The 22,979-nt window shown below is 32.8% G+C and overlaps 1 long non-coding RNA gene across 2 annotated transcripts in view; it reads left to right on the top strand.

The window, feature by feature from the left end:
• LOC102007499 overlaps positions 1–4,544 on the top strand; it is a 31,018-nt gene extending 26,474 nt beyond the window's left edge. Inside the window, exons 5-7 of one of the 2 annotated variants that reach the window (XR_001235118.1) lie at positions 2,665–2,737; positions 3,401–3,464; positions 4,379–4,544. This is a non-coding gene — a long non-coding RNA (uncharacterized LOC102007499). Of the gene's footprint in view, positions 1–2,664; positions 2,738–3,400; positions 3,567–4,378 lie in introns of those variants that run through there. The other variant, XR_259342.2, reaches the window with a different exon arrangement.
• The last annotated feature ends 18,435 nt before the right edge of the window (positions 4,545–22,979 follow it).

Raw genomic sequence — 22,979 nt, 5'->3', positions numbered from 1 at the left:
GTGGCATCTCCCACACCACAGGTGGGCCTTCCTATTATGCACACTCAGAACTATGCTAAACTAACCAGTGTACTGATTTAGTAGCATACATCCTTAATTCCAGTATCACACATCCTAGATCCAGCCAGCTCCAAAAGCCCCTGTTATGAACGCATGAGGTTTGAGGACCCAGCTACTCACAAGCCATAACACTCACCAAGCCAAGTTTGCACACTGTCTTAAGTATTTTCTTTTGCTATTGATGTTTTAATGCATTTATTTATTTGTTTTATTTGTTTATTTTTCTTTTCCCCCATTCAATTAAAATTTGATGTGCTGTGATTGATTTTTTATCCACAGTCCATTTTCAACTGTGATTCAATTATCCATCATTATTTGAGAAACTATTAACAAATGAATTTTACAATGCAGTCTAAAGGCATAAAATGTGTTAAATCACAGTTTTTGTAAAGTGAAAACTCTGAAAGCAATAGGTAAAATATATTGGGCAGCCAATCAGAGTTTGAATAGCAAATGGTCCAAGCTTTAAAATATTGTTTATGCCTTTTTGTATAAAATACCCAGTTTAATGAATATTGCGAGATGATCAAAAGTTAGAAGTACATCATTTCCACTAAAATGTATGTGATCTGAACTCTGCAGCTGATTCTTTGTTCAAATGGATCACAGTGCATAGGAGTATGAGACCGAGCTTCTCAGAAATCCATAGTAAATCTGCTATAGCTGCATTTGCTTGGTTTTGGTTCAAAGTCAAGTACAAAAAACAGTTTTCTCTCTATTTTTATTTTGTCATTTATTTATTTTTCTTTACAATAATGTGTAAATTTACTTTATTTTTACTCTTTATATAATAATCTCAGATGAAAGAGAAATTTGATTTCTAAAGTCAAATTTATTTTTTGTTTTTGTTTTTCTTCCGGTACCAGGAATCAAACTCACAACTTTGTGCTTGCCAGGCAGGCCTTATGCCGCTGAGCTAAATCCCCAGCCCCTCTAAAGTCAAATTTAAATGTAGATGTACTATTTGTTTTAAGAAAAAATTAGAATGATGGAAAATTCTATGTATTGTCATTTAAGTTTAGGATATTTTCAAAATGTAGTTTTCTCTTTATTGACTAGTAAAATAAGTACTTGTCATGATGCTTTGGTTGCAGAGTATAAAATAATGCCTTTGTCACAGTGTGGCTTAGATGAAACTGAGATGAAAAGGAGGAAGGCTCCAAAACTGTTATATTTTGGGAGAAAAAGGAGTGGGCTAATCTGACCCTCCTTCCAGCAGGACATTTGTCCTCTTACAAGGAGTGTAGTCAGCAGACAGATTCTCTTTCACTTCCTGCAGTGTATGGCTTACCTACCAAGGTCTGTATCCTTCCAGAAAGAAATATGTGTGTCCTGGTGAGGTGGGATGTGAAAGCTTGGTGTTTTGTTGTGCATGAGCTCAGTTCTACCCCTCCATTGGCCTGAGCCTGCCCCTTCTCTTCTTTCTTCATAGGCCTTTCTCCAATAAACGACTACAGCTCAAACTCATTGTCACAAGAGTGTACTGGAAAATGTAAACAGAGTCTGAGCAGTGTCAATGATTTATCTGTGGCAAGGGCCCTTTTATGAGAAGTAAATCTACTCTTCCAGCTTTATATCTGCTCCCAGTGACAAAAGAATCTTCAGAGCCTCCATGCTGCCTGTTGTGCACCTTGTAATATGCTAGAGGGCACAGTTGTTCTCAAAGTATAAGCCCTATGTTTAGATCAAAGGGCTACTTCATTTTGAAAAGATGAGCGTCTGCAAAGCATATAATTTCAAAATTTGTATTTGTGAGTTATTCAGTCCCTGAAACCAAATAATTGACACTCATCATTTAAGAATTTCAATTTGGTTTACAGTTTTAAGGGACTGAGTCACATTTGATTGGCTCTGAGGCAGTGCTCTCACAGCAGAAAGGATTATCAGAGAAAAAATGTCTCGCTCACTCCAGCTGGGAGGCCAAGCAGGGGATGAGGACACAAACAACCAAGAGACTTCACAGTGTACCTGAGTTCATGTAGTGAACTCATTTCCAAAAGCGAACTTATAAAAATAAATACATGACAAAATGAAAATAAAGACAGAGAAAGCTCTGTGTTTTTGTCCTTGACTTTGAACCAAAGTGAACTGAGTTCATGTAGTGAACTTATTTTACAAAAGTCAAATGTGTAGTGAAGACACATCTAGAAATGTGATTTACTAATCCCCTGGTGAACTCCCAACACCTGATTTTACCTGTCTTACAAGGTTACCAGCATATACACTCTTCAGAAATGATCTTTTTTTTTGGTAGGATAGCTTTTTGTAATTTCTGAATACCTTTATGTTGTCTACTATAAATAGTTACATAAGCAAATATTTGCTCTGCATGTAGAAAACATATATTATCTATAGCACATTGAATTGTGTTCTTTTGCATATGACTAAAATTACCTCCCTTACAATAATTGTCCAATGTATTATACCATTATTCAATATATTAACAGTAATGTTTGTATAGAGCTAGACATAATTCTTATTTTCCTCCTAAGCATGTGTATTTTTTACTATAAAAATAATTTTGTGATAGGTATTAATAGAATATTTGCATTTATCTTTCTTAATAATAATAATAATTTCAAATTTAATTTTTGTTGATTATAGCACCGAAAATGTCTCATTTTTGAAATGACAGAAAAGCTGGAAGGTTTCCTTTAACATAGCAGATTCAATCAAGGTAAAGTGCTTGGTATACATTGGACTGTTTCTTAGATGCAATGAAGTATAAAAGAATCATGCAGTATGAAAATAATATATATATTTTCTTTCTAGGTCAAGTTACTTGTGTCCTCATAAATTATCTGTTTTTTATTCTTTCTGATAAATATTTGTAAATCTACATTCAACAAATACATAATATATCAAATTATAGTTTCACTATTTAATCCATAATATTTTCAAATGTGTCTTTGGAAGATATTGCAACTAGTTAGAACTCCAAATATAAATTTAAAGAGAAATATTTATGAGAAAAATACAAATTTCTAAATTTTAAAAATATATTTCACATACCAAAGGGAAATAGTCTTAGAATTTGTTCTAATATATGGTTAGTGCTATTATCATTATTACCATGAGGAATGCAGTGACTTTTGTCATGGAAAACATATTATTAGCAAGTTATTTGTGAAAGATATAAGTTCTTCCCTCAGAAAATGTCATCTGGTGTCGCCACTCAAAATTTCTGTGCTTTGGTAAATGTGAGTGAGAAGCTAAGAGCTTTAAAAATGAAAAAGTGTTCTACAGAGCAATTGCGTAGCAATGGGAGGATTGCTGAGACAGAGATCTGCTCCAGTGGAAACAACTTCACTTTTCACCTTGCTTAAAACTCTTAACACAGAGAGGAAATTAAAACCAATTGAAGTTGCCTGTACACAGATGGACCCACTCATCCCACCCTCCTGGTACGTATGGAAGCCGCAGGAGACTGCTGCTCATGTCCTCCTCTGAGGACAGAGCTATAAAGCCCAAGAGCGAACGGTTCTGCTTCACACACTTCGATAGATATCCGCACAGCATTCCTAACGAGTCGGTGCTTCCTTTCCTTTCTCAGAAAATGACTGTGTGCTAGATTCCTTGCTTCTGCTGTCCTCCGTGGGCCTTTGTCAATGAGCTGCATTTACAGCATGACTGACTGTGAACTTGACCAACATTTCCCTCTCACATGATAGTGTGAAACTGGTCTAGCGAATCTCTTTTCTCCCGCTTCTTCCTTTACAGGCAGGACAGCATCACTGTCTGAACACCACTCTCTTTCTCCTGCTGCTTCCCCGTTTCTCTTTACACGCCTGGCCCCAATATTTTCCTGCCACATCACGTTCCATAATGTTTACCGCTTCTCAGGCGAGCTTATATTCCATCGTGCATCTGCATTCCAGCGCTGACAGAAGTAGTACCCAAGTGGGGGTCAATGCAAACAACAGTAAGATGGGGGTCAGGAACCGGATCGCACGCTACGTGCACTGCACTTTCCGGCACTGCAAACAAATAAACAACACACTCACAAAAAAGCAAAACAAAACAAAACACCCTTAAGAAGTCTTGAGTAGAATGAAAGCACATATGCCCACAAAACGGAATGGAAAACCAATTTCTAATGATTTCCCCAGTGGTGATCTGGCAAAATATACCGTTTGCCACTGTAATTATTTAGGCATAGTATCTACTGGATTAGCAATATCTACGAGGTCAGCTGAGTTAGTTGGTTATTATTAAGTTGCACTGACATCCTAGAGAGTGGTGACTAGAAATTTAAGGTAACAAATAGAGAGGTAAAGTTTATTTATGAGGTATAAATAACTTTCTTTTTCTTTGATAGGTTACAAAAATGGCCTTAACCGACAGGGAAAGAACAAACAAATTGAAGGATAGACTTACTACTTACAGAGGCTTAGTTCCAGCTGAGGGAAGTGTTTTATTATCTTCCCAAGGCTTTTGTTTGAATATTTTGGATTCTGAAATATAGAATAAAACACGTATGAAAAGTTCCCCACATATTTGGTACTTTCAAATCTCTGTGGATCCTTCCTCTCTTATTAGAACTTGTACTTTCTTCTTGAGAGAAGACATTTTGCAGACTACATATGCCCTTTCAAGGTGGCATAATCCTCTTCTCTTGGGTATCTGTGTGCAAACTATGCTTACTTCCAAGCATAGTTAGGCCGAGACTTAGGAATAACAGAAAGACATTCTCCCCTAAATGATTTGGGTATACACTATCAGGAGCAGGTACACAGCATCTGAGGTTAGAGTGGAGGTAGATTTATCAAAGAGACCGTTAAAATGTACTGCTGAATAAGTCCCAATAGTACTGAAAAGTTTAGTAGTGAGGTTAATATTTCTTAATATTGACAATGGATATCAGGAAATATAAATTTCCTATGTGTTATTTCCAAATTAATTCCAACATATGAAAATGTAGTTGTAAATCTATTATGCAACTTTATTCATATTAAAATGGTTTTGGTGGGGGTTGGTACCTGGAATGAAATTCAGGACCTTGCACTTGCCAGATATGTGCTGTGCTGCTGAGCTCCATCCCTAGCCCTAGAGTGGTTTTGATAAATCACGGAGTCTTAGCCTGAATTTATGTTCTAAATATGAAACATCTCATGCATGGTATAATCTAATTCAAAACTACATAAAATTATACTTTAGGAAAAAGCCACAAAAAATGTAGTCTATAATCTTTTCACTGCCAGAAAGTGATTTTTACCATTCCTTATTTTAAAAGAAATACAATTATTATTTTTTTTTTATGGGTTCTGGGCTCTGCAGTCTAGTCAGATGCATCTATAATACTGTGTTCACTGTTGGAAATAAGCTGGTTCTATTACTGCAGAGCTTTCTGATTACTTTGAACGTGAAACATAATATTGATTGAAGAGTTAGTGACAACAATATAATGGCAATAGTAGAAAACAAAGAAATATTTAGTGTATATTTGTGAGGTAATAGGTAAAGTTTGTAGAAGAGTTCTGAGCTGTCCTACATAAAAAGACAGCATGGGAATATTGTTTTGCTTCTGCTGGTTAACACGGTAGTAGGAATAGAAAAATCATGGTTTGTGGAGAAAAAGGAACCCTTCACATTTAGTGGAAGTGTATGTTGATACAACTATTATGGAAATCATTGTGTACATTCCTCAAAAAATTAAACATAAAAATTCCATTTGACCCAGCTATTTCCTTTCTAGCTACTTCACCAAATAGTTAAAGTATCAGACCACAGTGACATACGGGTACCCACGTTATTAGCAGCTCAATTCATAATAGCTAAATATTTGAAACAGCCTACATGTGCATCAACTGATGAATGGATAAAGAAATGTGGAGTTTATACCCAATTGAGAGCTATTCTGTCATAAAGGATAAGCTTGAGTGATTTGTAGGGAAATGCATGCCCTCTGAGACGACAAGGCTAAGTGAAGTAAGTTAGAAACATGAGCTTAAATACACACCATTTCATCTCTCTTATATGAATCACTCAACAGATAAAGTGTGAAATAAAATAATAGCAAAAGAGAGAGAAAAAATGTTATCATAATTTACCATTGACAATGTTTCTAAAAGTGTACACTGATTTAGTTTAATTTTCTTATGTGTTTTATTGGCCCACTAGTCTGGTTGTTAATCTGTATGTATTATAATTAAATTTATGAAGTTTCATAAGATAAATAAATGAATCCAATGTTAGCAAAATAAAAGGTGGTAGAAGAAGGGAAAAAATGGAATTGAACAGTGTCCCATACATGGACCAGTTCCCCACAGTAAATGTAATTATTGTGTGCTGCAAGCATGTACTAATGAAAAATTTTAAAATAATTTAAAAATTTTAAAAAGTAACATAAAATGAAATTCTGCTGGATAGTATTAGAAAAGGTAATTTGTGCCAGCATTTCAACAGACGTGAGAAATATTTCATGAGCAAACACACCTAAGATGTGAAGCTGCCATACCATTTGCCCACTCTGAGTACTTTCTAAAGAAATTCTCAAATGTAAGTTTTTTACATTTTGCCACCTCTAAAATCAGGACATTTTTTACAATAATATTGAATTTTTTGTCTTTTAGCACATCAGAATTCAGAGCATATTTGATAATTGTTGAGATCTTAGATACACCTAAAACAAATAGATAGCTGCAGTATATGCTCTCTTAAACAATTTTATGTGCTTCCTTGTGTTTGAATGGCGGAGACAGAGGAAATCTGAGTATCAGATTTCTCAAATGCTGTCTGCCTCATTGTGATTGCATTACTATAGAAATGGTTTTGATGTATTATCATTTTAAAATGAAATAGGTTCAGCAAGGAGAGTAAAGGTCACATTTATCTAGGTTACTAGAGAAATAGTGGTTTCTTAGACGTTTTACTATGAATTAAAGAGCACATCAATGGAGTGCTGCGTTGATGCTTCTCTCTCAGTTTATCACACATTTGTTTTCCTCATTCCGCTTCATGTGAGGTATGTGCCGCACAATATCTAAGAACTTACAGCATTGCATGAGCTTCTTTTAGGGATCAAACAGTGAAAAAAAAACAAAGAAAAAAAAGAATTTCTACAAACTGACACAGAAACCTTTTTTTCTGTTACAAATAGGTTTAAAAATCAAATAAGATAAAAAATTTAAGAAATTACAAAAGTAAAAGCATTTTAATGCATAATACTCATCGCTTAACATTTTATAATGCCTCACAGTTTGAGATACATTATCAATAGAGCTATGGAAAAGTAGCATAACCCAAGAGACAGAGATTTAGAAGAAAACTATACAATAAAGAAAAAGGGAATATAGATTTTTGTGTTTTTTAGAAATGAAAAGATGAACTATTAGAACCACAGAAACATATGACTGCACTTAAAATTATTGAGAGGCAAAGCTCCGTATTGAAATAAGATTCCAGAAAAGTCTATGAGGGGGTGTAGTTCAAGGATGGAGCATTTGACTGCAGAAAAATCTATGATTTTCTTTTAATCATAGTATAAGTAATGGGAAATAACAGGCAGATTTTTATGATAAATTATGAATAGAGAAAATATATACTACCAAAAATAAGGATGAGAAAAGAAAAATCTAAAATATATGTTTTGAGTCATTCTTTCATGAGTTAAAATTTTTCCTCATATGAGGATTTTTCACTATTTAATTAGATTGTAATGTGCTAGTTTGGAAATGTTAGTCAATGTAAGACTTAGAAGGAGATATGTCATCTCTTCAATCTTCCTTTTGTGGCTTGTTTTATTCTAACTGATAATTGCTAGGTACAGGATTTGAATGTAGACAAAGTTTCTAAAAACTACAAAGTGCAAGTCTTTAAGTATCATCCTAAGAATTTTCTATACAGTATTCTCTTATTGTGGCTTCTCAAACAAAGCAATAGACTTGTTTTTCATTGTTCTAGTTTATTTTTCACAAAACGCCCATTTTGTTGCTGATTGTCTCATGACCTCCTCGAGGATAATAAAACATATTCTAGTATTGACAAGTCTCATGGACCATAGTCACCTTTTTATATTCTTATCAACACATTTTACCTCTTAAGTTTAGTTATGTTTATTTTCTGGTGAAATATAACTAAAACAAAGCCCTGATAATTAAAGAAAAATAAAAACAGATGAGTTCAATGATTAACAAAGATTTTTATTTACATTATCATTTTCTATTAAAGCATTCAAGTCATTAAAAACATTGAAAAAGGTACAGAAACATCAACCCAATCCTTTAAAAATTCCTTGTAGCATATTTTAATCTAAAAGCATACCCTAAAATCTCCCAAAGATGTTTCAGTCGAGTTATCATTTTCTAAATGATATGGTCCTTTGTGTTTATAGGAGACAATATATTATTTTGTCTAATAACTTCACAAAGGAGAAGCTTAACTTATTGTACAGAAGTTTATTAAGCATTTTAAGAAGTAAGTATGATATAATGAGTTCTCCAGATAGGGATACTTCTGTTTTTGCAACTAGATTTTCAAATAACAAGGTGGCAAACTGCCTCTGAGCAAAAAATACACATTCAATGACAGCATTTCTGAACTCAGTTGCATACAGATGAGTATTGCTTCTGACTCACCTGTTAGTGAGCTAACAAGAAACAATAGCATCTGAGAACACACGTGCTGTGTAGATATAAAGACAGTATTAAATTTAAAATCTTTATTTTCCCTCTTATGGTGGCCAGTATTTTAAACTAAGCAAAATCCAGAGTTGTCTTATATGAGTGGAAATCTTTATAAGACCAGGCCATTTATCCCAGTCACTACATCATTTTTAAATACTATTCCAACATTATATTTAAATAATCAAGACTCTGATGTCTCTGCTTTTAAAAGTTTAAGTTCTTACATTCATTTAACACATTTTTGCTAAATCTTGACTTTCATTTAAATGTATGTTTAGTTATACCTATACTGTAAATCTATCTAATACCACTATATGACAGCTGTTCCATTCTTAGTCCATCATATTACACTTTGCACATTCTATCTAGAGAATTTCTCTCTGAATTCAAGATAAAGTGTTAAAAGTGTTCACGTCTCTCATTAACCTAGGATGTCTGCCTTCTTTTCCATGTAGTTTGTTGAGTGACATTTGGTTGTCATATAAATGTATGAATGAGTACATTGATAAATATCACAATCTACTAACAGGAAAGTAGATTAAATTTATAGTTATGACATAGTACCACATATTAGGTACTAGCAAATAAATACACAGAAATTTTTTATGTTATAAAGTGATCACATAAATTTAAGTTTAGATTTTTCAGTATATTCAGGCCCTGAGACTAAAGATGAGGTAAAGTTAATTATGTTATGCCAGCCCAATTTTCTAATATTTGCTCCAACTCCATCATTTCATCACTGAAGAAAAAGAAAAAAAGACCCTAGTAGGAACAATTTCCTGTAAGACCTTAGCACCATGAAAATTGTTATTATCATGAAATCGACTATAAAGAGACAGCTGACTGCAGATAAAGCAATCAAAGCACTTAAGAGGGACTGAGGTGGGGAAGACCATTTGTACTTGAGAATCATAAGTTATCTTTCATTTTTTGAGGACATTGTGAAAAATATTTAGTTACCCAATATGAATAAAAATAAGACTTTTTTTTAAAAGGAGTAAGATTAAATATGAGGTCCTTGTCTTTGACACAAATTAATACAGTTTACATAAATGAATCTGATACTTGAACAATTTACAGACCTTGTCAATGAATAACCACCCTCGTTTAATTATGCTTTACTCATACAAAAGTTCCAACATTTTATTCTCTTCTTTTGTGCCTGATTTGAGTTATTGCTAATCATCAAGAATTTAACAAATATTTTTATTAATTGCAAAATTTTCTAGGCTTGGCTGTGGTATTAGCCTGTTTCACCCTACAGAGAAATATTTCTTCAAATAATTGATCATTTATTAAAATTTACCAAAACATAGAAAGAACTTAAGGAAAGCAAATGAATAAAGAATGAAAGAAATCAGAAAGTCTTCAGTGCCCTGGGTGCCGGAAGCACAACGTTGTACAAGAATCATGGCTGCAGTAATGGTTAGGTACAGAGTTGTGCTCATTTGTTTAATCTCTTAATGTTAATTAGATTGGAAGTTACATTAAGGCAAGTATTAAAGCTATCCAGGTTTCTATTTCATCAATTTAATATAGTAAATGATAATTTTTCCTTGATCAAAAAATGTGTTAGTCATAATGATATGCTGGTCTAACTCTGAAAAGCAAAGCAATTTTCTTAAATTTAATATTACTGATTTTATGAGGTAAACTTCAGAAATGTTGGTATCAGCTAAAATTTTTCAATTTACCCAAAAGTAATTTAAATAAATATGTATATATTGTATACCTATGAAATATATATTTAGAAAAATCGAATATACATTAAATATAATAAAATAATATTTTATAAATAAAGCAGACAAGCATTTCCAAAGATGTAGCATTTTTGCAGACAATAGTGATAAATACACTTTCAGGTCCTCTATAAAGTATTTAGTTAGCATGAATATTATTGGATTAAAATCTAGTGTTGGTAGGAATATTATTTTTTCTTTTTTATAATAAATTATGATAAAGATATCAATGAAAATATTAACTGTCATTTCACCAAATACATTGTTTGATTGCATTAATCTTAGACATAGCCATTGAAAAATGTATTTCGTTAATGTTTCGCTTCCTCAACCACACTTTTAGCTATTTTAGTACAAATATTCTCAGTAACATACTGTTTTGTTAACATAAACTCATTTACCTAGCTCAGGTTTATAATCCAAAAATCTCCTCCAGCATGAAGAACAATTATAAGCTCAATTTAGCATCATTTTGTTTAGGAAGAAACAAATGAACAAAATACTAAATTATTTCAGCTCATGATATTCCAAGGTCTGGAAAGTTCGTTCTTTTTCTACATGTGGTTCTTTTTTGTTGTTGTTTGGTTTGGTTTGGTTTCTTTCCGGTACTGGGAATCGAACTCACGACCTCCAGCTTGCCAGGCAGGCGCTGTGCCGCCAAGCTAAATCCCCAGCCTCTACAGTTGGTTCTTGCATAAATCTAATATGCGTTATGAATTCCATTAGCTTTTGTGGAAGTCTGCAGGTGTTTAGATGTATTAAAGAAAGGATGCATTTGTTAGGCTAGTAGCTGCAAACATCAGGAAGCATATCCAGCCTGGTCACTGAAAATGTACTTCAGTAAGTGTTTCTATTCTAAAAACGTCAATACTTGGTGGGAATATGCTTTCACGTCAAAGCGTATGAAAACTTTAACAAAAATTGACAAAATACAAAACATTAACCAAATACATTTTTCAAAGATGAAAACTATTACTAAACAAGATGGCAGGAAATGTTTTTGTCTGTGTTGTTCTTTTATTTATTTTTTATTCTCTGTAAAATGAAAAAAGATGAAAACTCTTACATGCATATACCAAGGCATCCTCTTGCTGTGTGATTACTCTTGCTTTCCATTGTTTTATGTTTGTTGCATATGGCAGATTCCTTTGATTCAAATTATAATAGGAACATTTTGCATATTTCATTTAAACAATCAATAATATTGATAACAGAGAGTGCTATCTTCTTAAAAATGATTAATGAATTTTTTGGAGTGTGGAGACTGGCCTGCAGTGAATTTTCTGGCATTCAAAGCCACAGCTACCAATGACTAATGTCTATGCTTTAGTCAGTGAGTAAAGATTTCCTACTAGCAAAGTTATACCCATTTCTAATAAACATTTTTAAAACATAGAAGACAAACAGCACTCATTATATAATCTTTTGTTTGCTTTACATGGTTTGAAAATATTAGTAAGGTGAACATGAGCATTATAAATTCACATAGAGTAAAAATGCTGACAAAATCTAAATATAAATTTGACTCTTATTGGCTTGGCAATAATTGTGTTGACATCCTCCATAGATCTACACGTACACTTTGGAAGCAAAACAAATATTGCACTATAAGCCAACAAAATATATTTATGAGCAAACCAAAAAGAAGCTATTTTATTACATTTTATTGACACATTTTAAAACACAAACTGCTGATTTTCCTAAGGAGAAAAAACAGAAAGGAAAGAAGCAAAAGACAAAAAATTAGCATAAGATTATGGGAAAATAGATACCTGTAATGTAGAATAATTTTTGATGCTCTCATTTCAGCTGACTATAAAAATAGGCAGATTTTAAACAAAAATTATTTCCTGGGAGATTAAAGAATAAGACCTTGAAATTTTTTTCTAGAAGTGCAAATATTCTAGGCAGTTAAAAATCTAAGAATGTCTTAATATGGTGCCATTTTAACCCATTAGGATGTATGAAAGTACAGACAACAGCTTTACAGGGTAGATTTCAAATGTTCTCATAACTATTAAAATAGTAATCCTTGTGTATTAGATGTTGATTTGAGCTGTTCAGAAAGTGATAGTATGCTCTGAGTAAAAAATTTTGTTTAGAGAAATTGGAATATAATATACTCTATAAGTAAGGCAAGGTGTGAAGCTCACCAGAGGGATGGTACATAATGATTGTGGTATCATAGGAAAAGGCAGGGGAGAATAAGTATTTAAACCTATCAGAAAATTCATACTTAACATCTCCTTTTATTCGAATGAAAATATATATACATAAAGCCAGATAGTTTACTTATCAGTACCAGATACTATGAGAACAACGTTAGTATGAAAATTAGGAAAGGAGTTTTCTGCTTAGGAAGTAAAATATCTAAGTTCAGAATTCAAGGCTCTTACACAGTGAATAATGACACAGACAATCAGAGAAGCAAAATCAAAGACATCAGGAACAGAGATCATTCACCATACCAGTGGTTCTCAAATCTGGATATGTATCAAATTCATGTTAGAGCTCTTTAACCATCATTCTGAACTTTTGATTCTGCCAGTGTAGTGTGATATCCTGAGAATTTTTGTTTCTGAGGCAATCTCAGGGAACACCATTTCTGCGTTCTGGAAACCACTCTTGGACAGCCATTTCTTACCCCAACACAGATACCAGAAGTGGTGTTGGATTCACCTAGTAATAAGACCACTGTGGATAGTCTTTAGAGGTGTGTGGCACTTCCAGACTTCTAACAAAGAAAGGCAAACTATGGAAAAGATTATTCCTTGTGTTTGAATGACTCTCTAATAACTGTGGAATTAGAAACTTTACTTAAACTCTCAAGCGTTTGTCTTCAGCTATAACATGATCACAAAATTACTCCTCATACTGAGGTTATAGTTATAATTGAGAGAATCTACATGAATATGTTAGCACAGTGGCCAGAAAAGAAAAACATATTCAATAAACATTAGCTACTTTTATTATTAATTATGGATGTGTAATTTGGAATACAATTATTTAATAAGTTTTGGGCACAAAATAAACATGCTTCTCAGGATTTCCCAATTTGCTCTTTCCATGAATATTAATTCCTCTTTTTCTTTATTACCTATGGCACTTATATATACACACCTTTCAGTTTTCAGCATTAGAAAGGAAATTTGATTTGAAAGAATCCATGAAGTTTTTTGTTAGCCATACATAGAGTATTAGATATAAAGAAGAAATAAATGAAAAAAGTTCCTCATTCCACGCTAGGCTTTTTTTTTAACACATTATATCTTTGATTAACAATGCAATGTATATAATTTGTCGTATTACAGTGTTCCTATTTTATGAAAGTGAATATAAGAATAGTTGTAATTTCAATCTTGGATATGGAGCAACTAATGTTATCTAGAGAAAAATCTTATATGTGGAAATTATTTAAAAATGTACATGTGGTGAATGAAATAAAAAGTATGTGTTTTGGCATAAGCTTGAGTATATATGCTTTCCAATATATGAATACAATTTCTTTGAAAGTTCATAACGTGCTTCTTCTAACTTCCCATAGGTTGGAACAAACTGCTACCTTATGTAAAACAAGAAAATTATTAGTTACTCTGTAGGCATTTTTCTTGCTTGTACAATGAGATGGGAATTATTGAAAATGGAAGGTTGACAGAAGATTACTTTATGAATTTAGTGTAAGTTAACGCTTGACACAGGGGAAACTGCTAGAATGTAATAGCTGCCATTCTTCTCCTTCTTCTTCTTCTCCATTAATTCAGGACTAGGAACATATCAAGGGAGGAAAACACTACTTTTGTCCCTGAAATGTGATCTGAAATTTTTACACTGACCTTGTGCTGACCTTTTTACTTTTCTTTATAAAATAGTAAATTTGAATCTAGTTTGTAGCTCATTGATATTTCAATATATTTTCAGCTTCATTTTTAAGATTTCTCTTTATATTAAATATATCTGTCACAGATACTCTGTAGCAGAGTATAATAGCCTCTTTATTTTAAAAATGAATCACACTATATTATTTGCTCATATCTCTAACACATCTCATTTCCTTTCTGTTTCTGTTTATAGCGGTGTTCAAGGCTGACAATTTAGGATAATAAGTTATTTTAGTTAAGCGTCTGTTTACTATCTTTTTCTGAATCAATATGATTGAGGTTCTCATGGATGACTTTTTCAATATGAAACAAATTCAATACTAGTGATAAAGAGCTGTGCCTTGACGGCAGGCTGGAACTTTCCCGCAGCAATCCTCTGTGCAGCTCTTTATGATCGCCGTCTTTTCTTCTGTTTCCTGGATACTGCTATTGCTAATGGAACTGCATTAGATTATTGCAAATCAATCTGGATTGAAATTTTTTCGACACCTTATGTTTCGGAAAAGGATGCTTTTTCTTAAAGGCATGACTGTGCTACAATTACTTTTTTTTATTCTTCTACAAATGTTATGATTTTTCATTTCAGAAAGATTATTATAGCTGGGCGCGGTGGCGCACGCCTGTAATGCCAGCACTTGGGAGGCGGAGGCAAGAGGATGGTTGCAAGCCTGGGCTACAAAGTGAGCTCAAGGCCAGCCTGAATTGCATAGGGAGATCCTGTCTCAAAAGACAAAACAAACAAACATTATTTTGGGGTGTAACAGCAATTGCTAAAAATAACAATGAGTATTATACATTAATCTTTTGATTTATCTTAGTATTTACACATGAACTTTGATGTGTATATATGTCCAGATGCAAATAATTTATATGGAAGTCTGGGTATATTATATACACGTGTGTGTGTATATATATATATATATATATATATATATGTATATGTATATATATAATTAATAAAGGCTTATAGAAAATTCCTTTGCAATTTATAATCTATGGAAAACAATAACATGTTCTTGCTATAGTTTTGTACTGTTATACACACAGCATCTTTATTGTTAAGGTCGCACTCTGAGATAATGTGTACAGTCATTTTATGTGAAGTGATAGATCAAATATTCCATAATAAACACGTATTACTTCTGTAATTAGCAACAATATTCATAATAAAAGAAATGTATCAAATTCAGAAATGAGAAATTATGTTTACAATAAAGTATGAATAATAATTTAGTTTGGCCAGTTTGGAAGGAAGAGCCACCCTGTTCACAGCTTTTTTGCATGCCTTACTTTGTTCTAAGGCATGATATTTTTTACGTAACGCTATAAATCCTTCAGACCTCCATACTAAAATGGCAGGGTCATGAAATTATGATCATGAAAACATTTGCTTATACAGATAAGATCTACATACACATGAATCTGTTTACTGAAATATCTAAAAGAGATTTTCTCATTTTATTTTGAAGACCTAGACACTTTTTAAAATTTGCTGAAGAAGTATTTTCTCTCATATTATCAGCATTATTTACCATTAAAAATTTTAAATTAAACTTTTATTTTGAGATAATTTTAGATGAATATGGAATTGTGAAACAAAATGGTAGACATGTCTCACATATCCTTTACCAACTTTTTACTATGGTGTTACAACCAAAACATTGCAGTGGAGGAAACACTATACACCATGTCCTCCATCACAAGAATGACTCACACTTACTTTTCATAACATAACTCTCATCCTTGACCCCTAAAAGCCTCTGGTATTTTTTCCATTTCTACAGCTTTACCATTTTTAAACTATTATATAAGTGAAATTATGCAATATGTGATTTCCTCTGATTGACTTTCTTTCACACAGCATATTACCATAGAGGTTAATTCCCACTGTTTTGTATGTCAAGATAAGATGGAAAATGCATTATGTTTACCCAGGTTTTCACTATTTCCATTATTCTTTTTTTCCCCTTTTTTCCATTATTCATTATTTCCTATTTGTTGTTCTGAGATTCCTTCTTGTATCCCATCCTCTATCTTTATAGAATTTTGTTTAGCTATTACTTTAGGAAAGTCTGTTGGTGTCATATTCTCTTAGAGTTCTCTCACATAAGAGTGTCTTCATTTCCCCCATACTCACGGATTATATTTTCACTGAATGCACATGCTAATTGACAATTTGAATATTTTTCTTTCTACTTATAGTATTATATCATTTTCTTTCAGCCTCAGCATCTGTTGTGGAGTCCACCCATTGAGGTTTAATATTTTCTGTTCTAATATTTATACTTTTATATTCTAGCATATCTAGTTTTTGCATCCTTGTAATGTTTATAGATATCTATATATATAGATATAGATATATAGATATAGATACAGATATGTAGTTTTCTAAGACTTTCTGTTTTTCATTTGCCTTATGGATTTTCATGATTGTATGAGGAAGAATTTTTATGATGGCTGGTTTTAACTCTTATTAGATAACTACAACATCTCAGTCATCATTGTGTTATTATCCATTTATTAACTTTTTCCATGGAAATTGTGTTTCTCTGGTTCTTGGTATTACGAATGACTTTCAGTTGAAGTCTAGATGTTTTCAGTATTATCTCAGGTCACTCTGTATGTTAATGAAATGAACTTTATTCATTAAAAGTTAATTTTATTAACATACAAAGTCACATGACTGATTTCAGTCAACATTGCTGCAGTAGACAATAAGTAAAGATGATTGCTTTCCACAACATGCAGATATATAGTAATGTTTCCTGCTTCATCTCTATTGACACCTAGTGTAGGTACTTTGTGTATGACAGGTGGGAGAGGGAGTTCTGATTCTTCTCTGTGTTAGTCTGTACACACACACACACACACACACACTTTTCCATTTGTGCCTAGGAAGAAAGGGACCTCAACTAATTTATAATTAATCCATAGCTCAAAATTATTCCTTCACTCTAGAACAAATAGAGCCTGCACATAATCTTACAAGGACTACAGTATTATTATAGTCAACTAGAAAACTCATGTAGCTCTTGGTCATGTGTGTTTGGGGTGGTATGGCCGTAGACCACACAATGTGATCTGATGGACACAATTTAAATTTTCACAAGTGTTTACTCACAGAAGGGTGATTAGCAAAAGCTTCCTTCATAGCAATAAATTCCATAACATTTTAACACAGAAATCCTAAAATACAAATTCCACTACATAAATGCAGACTTTGAAATTTGTAGAATGGATTATTAAGAAATGTTAGAATGAGATTCACATTTTTGAAGCAACATAAAATTACTCACCACTTTGACAATAGCCATATTAGTATTCACTCTTTTTAATCATTTCTAAGTACAGAAAGGCTCTGTAAGACAAGATGCAGTGTAATAATTTTTATTTTTAGTCATATAATGCTAATATTCTCTCTGCATTTGAAATCATCTCCCTCTTAAGAAAGAGTCCAGTTCTTAGCTTATAACAATCCCAGTTCTTCCTCTCGTTTCTGTAGGTCTTCCTTCTGATTTTTATTGCTACCTCGTTTTCTTAAGATTTTTTTTTTTGAGATTCTATTTTCCATCACATATTCTTTCTTTCTGATCTCTTAATTTAACAATTTTTTTCCAAAATTTTGTCTGTAATTTTTTTTTTTTTTGGTCAATGCTCACATTTCCAAAAGACTTCCAGAAAGTCAGAGAGATTTCTTATGTCTATCTGAAGCAAATCTCATCTATTTCCAAATGTGAACTTTCGTTCCCTGTTGAATATGGTGTCAGTAATGGTCCTCTTCCTCTAACATTTCAGTGCTTTAGCAGCCTCTGAGTTTTACAGGCAGGAACAAATGAACTAATTGTTAACTTTCCCTTGTTACCATAAATAATATTGCTTAAAAATATTTCTAGTGTATTGTATAAAAAATTTCATTGCAATATTTATCTATAATTAATTTATATTTTATCTTTACAGAAAATAAAGATAATTTAAAATTTGACTCTCAGGTTTGATCCATAAATTCACAATAAGCTAATACTGCATCTCATATATTTATTTTGTTTTCCCACATTTACAATATCACAGATTTTAAAAATCATTGATTCAATATTTTTATTTGTTATCACTAATATGTGATTAAGCTACTTCATAATAAACTCAGTTTTGAGAAATTGTAAAACAAATTGTTACTTCCATTTTCTAATTGTATTTTAAAATTCCATTTAGAGGCACACCAATCTAAAGTGAAAATAACAAGAAATTTGTACTCCTTGGGGTCACATGGTGGAGTGGGTGATTCTATCTAATCAAAAAGCAAGAAGACATGAAAAAGGCGAATGGTGTCATGGCATTGTCACAAAAGATGCTCAGCTGAAGCCTGTGAGCTGCCTCTGGAGGGGGACGTGTCTGTGCCCTTCAAGATTCTGAGAGGGATTCTGATATTCATATGTTCTATGACCTAATGAAGACAATGTTCACTTTTCTCAGTGGTCATCACCCTGAAATTATCAGACATATGTTTCCATTTTAGCAGATTTTCAAGATTTCTGTCAATCTAAATCACTTGCTAGGACAATTGGGATTAGCAAATTGTGATTCTTGTTCATTAATAATGTTTTATCAGCATGCTAGGTGTTCTGTATTTATTTTACTTTTATGGGGAAGAGTCTTCTACCTGTGTCCAATGCTATGGAAAAATTAAACATAGAAAATTTTGTGAAAACAGCCAGAAACTGTTTCCCATCACCTAACCGTCATAAATGAATCATATCATTTATTGATGGTAGAAACTGTTAGAACCACATGTTGAATTTGGCTTTAACATGGAAGAAAATACACCACTGCTACAGCTACGGTACAGCTTGTTAAATAATACAATTGTAAATAAGCCAATCCCTAAAGCCCTATAGCCATGAATAAAGAATGAAAGATAAAACAACAATAATTTAGTGCTATACATGTATTGTTTCTAAAAAATAGGAGAAATTGTTAGTCTAATATACCAGGAAAAACCTCCATCCTTTTACCCTTCTCTCTCTGCGGTTCATGAGCACATATACATACACATAACACTCATACACAGATATTGAAACTAGTATTGTGTTCTATAACTTATTTGACTTATGTTTAAAAAGTTTATCTGTCCTTTAAAAATATTTTGTGATAATTATAATTATATCTCATTTATGAATTTTCATCTACAATATTAGAATAACCCTCTAGTAGATTACATATTGCTACAGGGTTTTCCATCTCTCTCCTATCCAGAAAAACTATTCCACATCTCTTGAATCTGAGCTGCCTTTCTGCTTTGACCAAAATAATTCGGTGAATTGGTGGGTAAGTTACAGACTTTGGCCTCAAAAGGCTTCACAGTTTCCATTTTCAGCACCTTGGAAATCACAATATAGTTTGATATTGACTTGAAATTAGAGTAAAAACCTCACTTGCAGTTGTTAGCAGCCAGCCCTATCTGCCAGACAAGCGTGAGGTGTTCCTGTATAACTGACCCTCCAGACCGGTGGAACCACGTGAATGAATCAAGGAAAAGCATTCAAGGAATGATGAAGTCAAAACACATAGTGTCCAAAGATGAAATAAGTCACTGTCGTATTAAAATAGAACTCTACAGTAGTTAGTGGTGTAATAGTAGATGACACAAACCCTAACCTTAACCCTAAAAATATGGAAAATAATACTTTACCAATTTCAAATAGTCTACTTGAGGCTTACTTATCGCCCTCACTGGAATGAAGGCAACCTTATTTATAGTCTCTATTCCTAGAGTTAGCTGAGATTCCTAATGATGATTTAGTTCTGTGTAACTGTGGATACCTGATATAGCATTCACTGACTGTATTAAAGTTTTATCCTAGACTGCTATTCTACTGGAATAAATGTTGAGTACAGAGAGTTTTATAACTTTAAACTGGTGCACAATTGGTTTTTCTTTTTCACTTGGATTTGTTTGCTGTTTTCACTGATTGGCCTTTTTTTTTTTTTTTTTTTTTTTTTTTTTTTTTGGTCTTTTTGAGACAAGATTTTACTATGCAGTTCAGACTGGCACTGAACTGACTTTGTACCCCAGACTGGCTTCAAACTCACAGAGATCCTCCTGCCTCAAACTCTCAAGTGCTGGGATTACACATGCACCTCACTAATTGGCTTAACTGCCTTGGAGTTTTCTTTCACAGTGGTGGAAGTTTCAACTGTGTGTATCCTATTTTTGAGGAAATTTTGCATGTGTCCCACAAATACTATCTTTTAACTGTTTAGGTTAAATGGTATTTAGATTATTTAATCACCAGCAAATAGACATGAATGAAAATGTAACATTATGTTCTCCAATGGTGTAAATATCCCTACTAATCATAATATATATTATAGATGTTATTTCAGTTCATTAGGCATATTGGAAACATCATAAAGATCATTTAAAATCTAGAAATAATGCTTCAGCTATAAGAAGTTGAAGGAAACACAACAAAAATATTCTTCCTGGTGATATTTGAGGTAATATTGGAAACAAACAAAATCTGTAATAAAATATATATATATATTTGATTTTGTTTTTTCTAGTTTTATTTTAGTAAAACATAGATTTTTGAGAATATCTCATATTAGGAGCTACCTAATTTAGACAGAGTCCATAATCTAGTGTTCTTAGGAGAGTACTAATTATGTTTTACCTCATTATACTATGTGTGATTATTTACTTGCCCTTAATATTGCACAAAGTAATTTTTACCATTGTTCTGTCTAAGCCTCCTAAGACTTGTTTTCTCTCCAATGATGTAGGCACTATTTATCTCATTTAATATAGTTCAAATGTTTTCCTGTAAAAATACTGTGTGTTTTAAAATTGCTTCATACCAGCTATATACACAAAATTGTTATTCTAAACTGATTTCTTTAATACTTTGTCTTTGGTTTTGCTGATTAATGTGGAAAAAAGTTACTGAATTTTGAAACATTACTTTATTTTGGTATCTATTTTGAATGCTTTCAAGTTTTAATGTTTTATAGTTACTACTCCCATTGTCAATTTATCTAAAATAATTAGTATCTTGTTATCCTTTCTCTTTATATTTTTAATTTAAAAATAAAAGAAGGAAAACATTAACAGACAGACAACCTTTTACAAAATAGCAAAAGAGGGGCTGGGGATTTAGCTCAGCGGCAAAGCGCCTGCCTGGCAAGCTCAAGGTCGTGAGTTGGGTTCCCAGTACCGGAGAAAAACAAAACAAAACAAAACAAAAAAAAAAAAAAAAAGCAAAAGAACAGTACAGACATTACAGAGTTACAAACAAAGTGGTAGGAAATTAACAATGCTTGTTGTATTACATACTGAAATCTTCTGAGTGGTTTCTCATGAAAACAGAAAGAGACATGCAGTCTTAATAAATGAAGGACTCATTAATAGTTTCTTCGGCAAAGAAATAGAAGAGAGTAGATAAACTATGTGAACCATCCCATATATACAAACATACAAAATTTCTCCTTCTTTCTCTTCTCTTTTTTCACAGCCCAGGCGAACTTTACCGTTGAGTATTTTCCTATCATTTCACAATGTATATCACACCTCCAACTTTAAATTAACTCATTCAGGTTTTACTCTAGTGACACATTGCTATGCTTGCACATGCAGATCTGATTTACTTCACTTATGAGTATGGTCTCTAGTTGTGACTATTTACCTATAAAAGCCTCGAGTTTATCTTTCTTTATGGCTGAGTAATATTCCGTTATATAAAAGTACCACAATTTTTTTATCCAATCCTCGATGGATGGACACTTGGGTCGTTTCCACAATTTAGCAATTACAAATTGCGCTGCTATGGACATAGGTGCACATATGTCATTGTGATATGATGTTTTGAGATCTTCTGGGAAAATACCCAGAAGGGGAGTAGCTGGGTTGAATGGGACTTCTAGACCTAGTTTTCTGAGGAATCTCCAAACTGATTTCCACAGTGGTTTCACCAGTCTGCATTCCCACCAGCAGTGGAGAAGTGTTCCTATTTCTCCACAGCCTCTTCAGCATTTGTTATTAGTTGATTTCTTAATGCTAACCATTCTTACAGGAGTAAGGTAGAATTTCAATGTTGTTTTAATTTGCATTTTGCAAATGACTAATTATGTTGAACATTTTCTCATATATTTATTTGTCATTTGTATTTCCTTATCTGAGAAGTGTGTATTCATCTCACCTGCCCATTTTTGGATTGGGTCTTTGAATTTGGAGGGGCTGATATTTTTAAATTCTTTATATGTTCTAGGTACAAACCCTTTGTCTGAGGAATAGTCAGCTAAAATTTTTTCCAAGTTTGTGAGTGTTTTTTGTTACTCTGCTGGTGATTTCTGATGTGCAGAAACTTTTCACTAGAATGAGATCCCAGCTGTTGATTCTTTGAAGTGTTTCACGTGCAGTTTGTTTTTTGTTCATGAACTCTCTGCCTAACCCTATGTCTTCAAGGTTCTTAACTACTTTCTCTTCCAATAGATTTAGTGTTTCTGTTTTAATATTGAGATCTCTGAACCATTTTGACTTGAGTTTAGTGCATGGTGATAAGACTTGGGTCTATTTTCAGTCTTAGGCAGGTAGCAAGACAATTTTTCCAGCACCATTGATAAAAGAGGCTATCGTTCTTCCAGTGAGTTCTTTTGGCCCCTTTATCAAAGATTAGGTGGCT

Source organism: Chinchilla lanigera, unplaced genomic scaffold (genome assembly GCF_000276665.1).
Source record: "Chinchilla lanigera isolate Chin_1 unplaced genomic scaffold, ChiLan1.0 scaffold00003, whole genome shotgun sequence".
In the NCBI taxonomy this organism is placed as follows: domain Eukaryota; kingdom Metazoa; phylum Chordata; class Mammalia; order Rodentia; family Chinchillidae; genus Chinchilla; species Chinchilla lanigera.
The sequence above is the reverse complement of the archived record's forward strand: the minus strand, read 5'-3'. Positions and strand labels throughout refer to the sequence as shown.